We start from the raw sequence: 8,300 nt of genomic DNA, 5'->3' as shown, positions 1-8,300 counted from the left end.
ATTTTTTGATGGCAGGGCACAAAGTTAAATTGATAACTTTTAATAATATTAGTAAAAAGTATATTATAGTTAATAATATTTTATTAATTAAATACTTAATAATACTTAAAATTATGTTTAGTTTACTTAATCCATCAACTTCTAATAGTGTATATTAAACTCTTTCATTATTATTGTGTTTTCTGGTGATTTCTAATAGCATATATAAATTTTTTTCTGATTTATTTTTACACATGTTTTTTGGTTACATTTCAATATTGTTAAGTTCAAAACCTCTTTGTGAATGTAATATTTTTTTGTTTATTTAAAGCTTATCAACATAAAATGATTTGTGTTCCATTTGAAGTTTTTGAAGTTAATTTTAATTTGTCTAAAATAGATAATTTTAAATGAATTAATTTTGGTTTATCATTGTCTTATTTCTCCCCTTCAGTTACATTTACCAACTTTTTATTATTTAAGTTGTGTTCAACTGTTTGCGACCCCATGAACTACTGCATACCAGGCTTCCTTTCACTATCTTCTGAAGTTTGCTCAAATTCATGTCCAGTATGTCACTATACAAAGATTTTATGTACTTACTGACTGTATTTCCTACGCTGTATATTATGATACTGGCACAGAAACAGACACACAGATCAATGCAGCAGAACAGAGGGCCCGGAACAGAACACACACGGATATGTGCAGTTAATCTATGGCAGAAGAGGCAAGCATGCACAGTGGGGAAAGAAAGCCTCGTCAATAAATGATTTTGGAAAAACTGGACAGCAATATGCAAAAGAGTCAAACTGGACTATTCTCTCACACCATGCACAAAAATAAATCCAAAATGGATTAAAGACTTAAATGTAAGATCTGAAATCATAACACTTCTGGAAGAAAACATAGGCACTAAGCTCTTTGATATCAGTCTTAGTATTTCAGATATCTCTTCTCAGGCAAGGGACACAAAAGCAAAATTAAACAAATGGGACAACATCAAACTTAAAAGCTTTTGCACAGCATAGGAAACAACAGTACAAAAAAGGCCACTTACTAAATGCGAGAAGATTCTTGCAATTAACACATCTCATTTAGGATTAATATCTGAAATATACAAGGAACTCATACAATTCAACATCAGAAAAAAAAAAAGCCAACCTGATTAAAAAATGGGCAGAGGATCTGAATAGATGTTTTTCCAAAGAAAACATTCAGATGGCCAATAGGGACATGAAAACATGTTCAACATCACTAATCATCAGGAAAATGCAAATCAAAACCACAGTGAGCTATCACTTCACACCTGTCAGAATGGCTATTATCAAAAAGACAATAAATAACAAGTTTTGGCAAGCACATAGAGAAAAGTGAAGCCTCATGTACTATTGGTGGGGATGTAAAGTGGTGCAGACTCTATGGGAAATAGTATAGAGATTCTGCAAAAAATTAAAAATAGCACTACCCTGTGATCCAATCATTCCACATCTGGGTATTTATCCAAAGAAAAGATATACACACCCTATGTTCATTGCAGCATCATTCACAATAGACAAAATATGAAAGCAACCTAAGTGCCCATCAAATAGATGAATGGATAAAGAAGATGTATATACTACAATGAAATGTTGTTGTTTAGGCACTAAGTCATGCCCAACTCTTTTGCAGCCCCGTGGACTGTAGCCTGCTGGTCTCCCCTGTCCAAGGGGTTTCCCGGGCAAGAATGCTGGAGTAGGTTGCCATTTCCTTCTCCAATGCATGAAAGGGAAAAGGGAAAGTGAAGTCACTCTGTCGTGTGCGACTCTTAGTGACCCCATGGACTGCAGCCCACCAGGTTCCCCTGTCCATGGGATTTTCCAGGCAAGAGTACTGGAGTGGGTGTTACTCAGCCATTGAAAAGAATAAAATAATACCATATGTAGCAACACGGATAGACCCAGAGGGTACCATTCTAAGTGAAATAAGTCTGACAGAGAAAGACAAATACCATGTGATTTCGGTTACATGTGGCAGATTTTAAAAAAAAAGAAAGAAAGAACAAACGTAGCAAAACAGATAGAGAGAATACACAGGTGATTTCCAGAGAGGACAGAGCTAGGGTTAAGAAAGAAATAGCTGAGGGAGATTAGGAGGTACAAAATTCTAGTAGTCCATATAACTTAATCAATGTTTAAGAGTCAAAGATTAAAACAGTATCTTATCAAATACCCCCAGAAAAATCTACGTATGTTTCATTCCAGTCCCAGTCCCTAATCTCACCTTCAAAAGATAACTGCATCCAGACTTTTATTATAATAATTTTCTTTAGGATTTTTCTCACCCAAGTGCACACCTTTTTTTCTTAACCACCATCTGTCTTTTAAGTCTTTTTAACTTCATTTTCTCCCTTCATTCTTTATTTTCCTTGTGATTAATGGGATGAAGAACCAAAGATTTTAAACTACGGAGTTGCCCACAGCCTGCTTTTGCTGGTCACACTCTTGTTGTGCAGTTCAGCATGTTTTCCATTCTTTGTGACTCCTGCACATGAGCAGCTGGATCCAGAGGCAAATTCAGTCCCTCTGGTAAGACAATTGGAATCATATAAGGTCTGATTTTATCCTCTTATGATGTTAGTAGCCATTTGTGATCAGCATTATAGGTTGAAGCATGGTAACATTAAATTCTAACATTTTGTTGTCATTTATTACCTGGAAATAATTTTATAAGAAGGTATTTGCCCTCATTCCCCATTTGATTACTCTGTAATACAACTGATACAGAAAGAAGCAGTTCATACAAGATAAATTTCATTCCTTTCTTTTATTCACCTAGTTTTCAACTTAATGAACTGGTTCCCTGTCATCTTCAGCAGGTGACCAACTGGTGTGTCAAAAATATTCCAAGACTTTAGGAATATTAGATGGATTTTGAGCTATTATAATTTTTATATTTCATAAAACTAAATGTTGTATGTTAATTGTATCTCAATAAAGTGATTTGGGGGCTTCCCAGGTGGCACTAGTGGTAAAGAACCCACCTACCACTGCAGGAGACACAAGAGACGTGGGTTCTGCTTGGGAAGATCCCCTGGAGGAGAGCATGACAACCCACTCAGTTATTCTTGCCTGGTGAATCCCATAGACAGAGGAGCCTGGTGGGCTACTGTCCATAGGGTTACAAAGAATCAGACATAACTGAAGTGACTTAACACTCATGCACGCAAAATGGTTTTAAAAAACCCCAAATGTTCTAATTTTGACTAATAGGATTTTCTTCTAATTGACTGTGAAAGCTGTTTTTATATTCTACTAATTTTTGACAGTTTTCTTGCTATCTAGAATGATATAAAAAAAACAATTTTATATTTAATTATATGTGTATATTCATTCCAATCCCAAATAAAGGCAATGCCAAAGAATGTTCAAATTACCATACAATTGCACTCATTCCACGTGCTAGCAAGATTATGTCCTTCAAATAGGCTTCACCAGTACGTGAACTGAGAACTTCCAGACGTACAAGATCGGTTTAGAAAAGGCAGAGGAACCTGAGATCAAATTGCCAACATCCACTGAATCATAGAAAAAGCAAGGGAATTTTGAACAAACATCTACTTCTGCTTCATTGATCACGCTAAAGCCTTTGACTGAGTGGATCACAACAAACTGGAAAATTCTTAGAGATGGGAATACCAGACCACCTTATCTGCCTCCTGAGAAACCTGTACGCAGGACAAGAAGCAACAGTTAGAACCAGAAATGGAACCACAGACTGGTTCAAAACTGGGATAGGAGTACATCAAGCCTTTATGTTGTCACCTTGTTTAACTTACATGTAGAGTATATCATATGAAATGTTGGCCCGGATGATTATATCAAAAACCTCAGACATGCAGATGATACCACTTTAATGGCAGAAAATGAAGAGGAACAAAAGAGCCTCTTGATAAAGGTGAAAGAGAAGAGTGAAAAAGCTGGCTTAAAACTCAATATTCAAAAAACTAAGAACATGGCATCTTGTCCCATCACTTCATACCAAATAGATGAGGAAAAAGTGGAAACAGTGACATTTTATTTTCTTGGGCTCCCAATTCACTGCAGATGGTGACTGCAGCCATGAAGTTAAAAAACACTTGCTCCTTGGAAGAAAAGCTATGACAAACCTAGATAATGTATTAAAAAGCAGAGTCATCACTTTCCCAAGAAGGGTCTATATAGTCAAAGCTATGGTTTTTCCAGTAATGTACAGATGTGAGAGTTGGACCGTAAAGAAGGCTGAGCAAAAAAGAATTGATGCTTTCAAACTGTGACGCTGAAGAAGACTCTTGCAAGTCCCCTGGACAACAAGTAGATCCAACCAGTCAATCCTAAAGGAAATCAACCCTGAATATTCATTGAAAGGACTGATGCTGAAGCTGGAACCCCAATACTTTGGCCCCTTGATGTGAAGGGCAGGTTCATTGGAAAAGACCCTGATGCTGAAGGTTGAGGGCAAGAAGAGAAGGGGGAGACAAAGGATGAGATGTTAGGATGGCATCACTGACTCAATGGACATGAATTTGAGCAAACTCAGGGAGATAGTAGAGGACAGGGAAGCCTGGTGTGCTGCAGTTCATGGGGTCACAAAGAGTCAGAAACAGCTTAGTGACTGAACAACAGCAATATGTGTATATTTCACATATATTAAAACGCATTTAAAGAACATACTGATATTTATCATTCAAATTTAAAACCGTGAGACTTTTGCTTAACCTCTTCTATGTGATATCTATATTTCTTGTACTCCATTCTAACAATTCTAGTTCTCAAAAACACAAAGGATTATAGAATATCCCACAGTTACTCATTTGCTTTACCCACTCTTCACATACAACAGTCTTAGAATAACAACATGCGAAAATACTGGAGTGAGTAGCCATTCCCTTCTCCAGGGGATCTTCCTAACTCCGGGATCCAACCCAGGTCTCCTGCATTTTAGGCAGATTCTTTACTGTCTGAGCCACCAAGGAAGCCACAACATGATATTACCATCACCAATCATAATTCCTGAAGACAGTTAAGAATTTCTGTTTGCATGTGTTTGCCTCTTCTCCTCCACGTTTTAAATGATTGGATGATTGAATTATCTGTATTCTCATATCATCTTGCCATTGTGTAGTATGATTTCTTCCTTTTAAACCTTATTTAGCCTTATATCTGTAAGTAAATAAGTGTATAATATTTACTACGAGTCTTTAGGTTGAAGTCTCACTAGTCATGTTGCTTGTCTGACACTTATTTTCTTGTAGATTCCTTAGTAAAATCTCATGGGAACAATATTTCCTGAGTTCTTGAATGTTGATAACAGTTTCTGTATTCTTTATATTTGAAAGCCAATTTTTTTGGACATAAAATTCTTGGCTTGTATTTCTTTCCTTGACTATCTTAAATATGTTACTTCATTTATTCTGACATAAGTGTTAATGTCAAAAAGTCCAATGATAATCTAGTTTCATTTCCCTTGTAAGTTACTTACTATTTTTGTCTAGATTCTGAAAGGATTTTTTCTTGTCTGAAGTTTTTAATAAGACTACTAGAATATGTCTTGATACAGGCCCCTCCTCTTAAGAATAAAATATATTCTTTCAATGTGTTATTTAAAATGTCAGTTTATTTCAGCCAAATATCCTTGAATTATAACTTCATTATTTTTCTCTTCCTTTCCTTCCTTCATTAGAGACATCTGCTATCAATATTTTAGATCCCCTTTTCCTAACTTTAAATTTGCCATTTTCTTTCAACCTTTTGTTTTTTGTCTCTTTCTTCCTCTTGATTTTCATGTTTCCTCCTTTTCATGTTTTGTTCCACCTTAGACATCTGTTGTATTTATTCATTCGTGTTTTTCTTCTAGTTTAGTCATTTCTAAAATGATTTTTTTCCTATATTTTTAATTCTTTGGTGAATCTGTCATTTCTTTGTTTAGGTTTTCTAATTCTTATTAATGTTATTCTTTCGTGCCTGTATCACTTTCTTTATCCTTTTAGTTTGTTTTGAAATAACTCATTACAGTTTTATCTGTTTGTTGAACATGTCTTTCTGGCATGCTTTCTTTGTCTGTGGGATGTTGTTCTACTTTTTAATCTCTTTTTTTTCCCCTATAATAATTTTACATAGCATTTGGCCTCAGTACTTTTCTATCGCTCATTTTCACGTGAATTTAGTTTTCCTGAACTTTTTAGAAGGAGGCTTGGTCAAGAGATTTCTTCTAGCTGCACAAAACAAGCACTTCTATTGTTTTTATATAGTATTTTGAAATACGGTGGCTCATTTTCTAAACCCTCCTGGCTCTATTGCTTCTACATTTCTCTCCCCTACAGTGTGTCCTTGGTGTGGAGACCTAGCCTGAAAAGGAGTCCAGGGGGGTCTGTTTTGAGGTTCCATGAGGCACCCTGCTTCAGGCACTTTAGGCTTACAGCAGGCTTCCCAAGTGGTTCTAGTGATAAAGAACCTGCCTGCCAATGCAGGAGACATGAGCCCTGGGTTCGATCCCTGGGTCAGCAAGATCCCCTGGAGGAAGGCATGGCAACCCAGTCCAGTAATCTTGCCTAGAGAATCCCATGGACAGAGCAGCCTGGTGGGCTACAGTCCATAGGGTCACACAGAGTTGGACAAGACTGAAACAACTTGGCATGCCGTGACGCATGAGCCCCTCCTACTCATCATTACCATGGTGGCAAAAAGTCTCTCCACTTTCATCTGGCTTCTCAAATCAGCTGTACTGCCCTCTCCATGAATGACTTGGGCTATGTGTTCTCCCACTCACAGGTAGATCCCTTTGCTCTCTAACACAGATGTGGCTGTGACGGTTTATTATCACTTACATATGAAAGGTTGTCACTGAGCCATGAAAGATGCTGGGATTCTTGGACTGCAGAGGAGAAGAATTCTATCCGGGGCCAGTGACAAGGATTGATCATTCAGAGCTCCTATGTGATAAAGTTTTATTAAAGTATAAAAGAAATAGAGAAAGCTTCTGACATAGACATCAGAAGGGGGAAGAAAGAGTGCCCCCTTCCTAGTTTTTAGCAAGGAGTTTTATTCCTATTAGCAAGCTACTAATTGGAAAAAGGAAATGTCTCAAAACTCAGAAAGTGGCACCAGGCCCCTCACCCACAACATGCATTTTGAGATAGCATTGGCTCAAGGTGAGTCATCCCAGGCCATAATACAATTGACATGAATCTTGAAGCAAGGCAGATTTCCAAGGAAATACATAGTTTCACCAATATAACTTAAGAGAACATTTCCCTGAGTAAAACATACTGGTTTGTTGAGCCATCATCCGTTCTGAGTCTTAGGTAGAACCGACTTGAAGAAAGACAGTCTAAGGTAAATACATAGTTCAATAACATAGCTTAAGAAAAACATTTCCATAAGAAAAACATTTCCATAAGAAAAACACATTGGTTAGCTCAAGGTTTGAGAAAAGTTAAGTTCAGGGGGAACCAGGTGTCATCATGGCAACACAGAAATTTAAAAGAAACCTCCTTTTAATTCTGTTATCAGTTCAGTTCAGTCACTCAGTCATGTCCGACTCTTTGCGACCCCATGAATCGCAGCACGCCAGGCCTCCCTGTCCATCACCAACTCCCAGAGTTCACTCAGACTCACGTCCATCGAATCAGTGATACCATCCAGCCATCTCATCCTCTGTCATCCCCTTCTCCTCCTGCCCCCCAGTCCCTCCCAGCAGCAGAGTCTTTTCCAATGAGTCAACTCTTCGCATGAGGTGGCCAAAGTACTGGAGTTTCAGCTTTAGCATCATTCCTTCCAAAGAACACCCAGGACTGATCTCCTTTAGAATGGACTGGTTGGATCTCCTTGCAGTCCAAGGGACTCTCAAGAGTCTCTTCCAACACCACAGTTCAAAAGCATCAATTCTTTGGCACTCAGCTTTCTTCACAGTCCAACTCTCACATCCATACATGACCACAGGAAAAACCATAGCCTTGACTAGACGGACCTTTGTAGGCAAAGTAACGTCTCTGCTTTTGAATATGCTATCTCATAGAGAAGCTGGAAAAAAAGCATCTGACACTTGTAGTTTGTTTTCTCCTGCCAATTAAGAGAGAGAAAAAAAAAAAAAAGTTTGACACTTGCAGCCGAATTCCTTCGTTTGGAGACCCCTAGGCTTCCTGCCTGTAACCCTCTCATTTATATTTGATTTTTAGAGATACGTTGGCACTTAGTTTTTCTGTAAATTATTTCCATGACTTTGCTTTTCTGTCTGCATACTCTGTCTGTTTTTATGTGGGGATTCAAGAAGATTCAAAAGCTATGCAGCCACCCCCAAAGCTA

The sequence above is a fragment of the Ovis aries genome, chromosome 9 (genome assembly GCF_016772045.2).
Source record: "Ovis aries strain OAR_USU_Benz2616 breed Rambouillet chromosome 9, ARS-UI_Ramb_v3.0, whole genome shotgun sequence".
Lineage (NCBI taxonomy): Eukaryota > Metazoa > Chordata > Mammalia > Artiodactyla > Bovidae > Ovis > Ovis aries.
Note: the sequence above shows the minus strand (reverse complement) of the source record.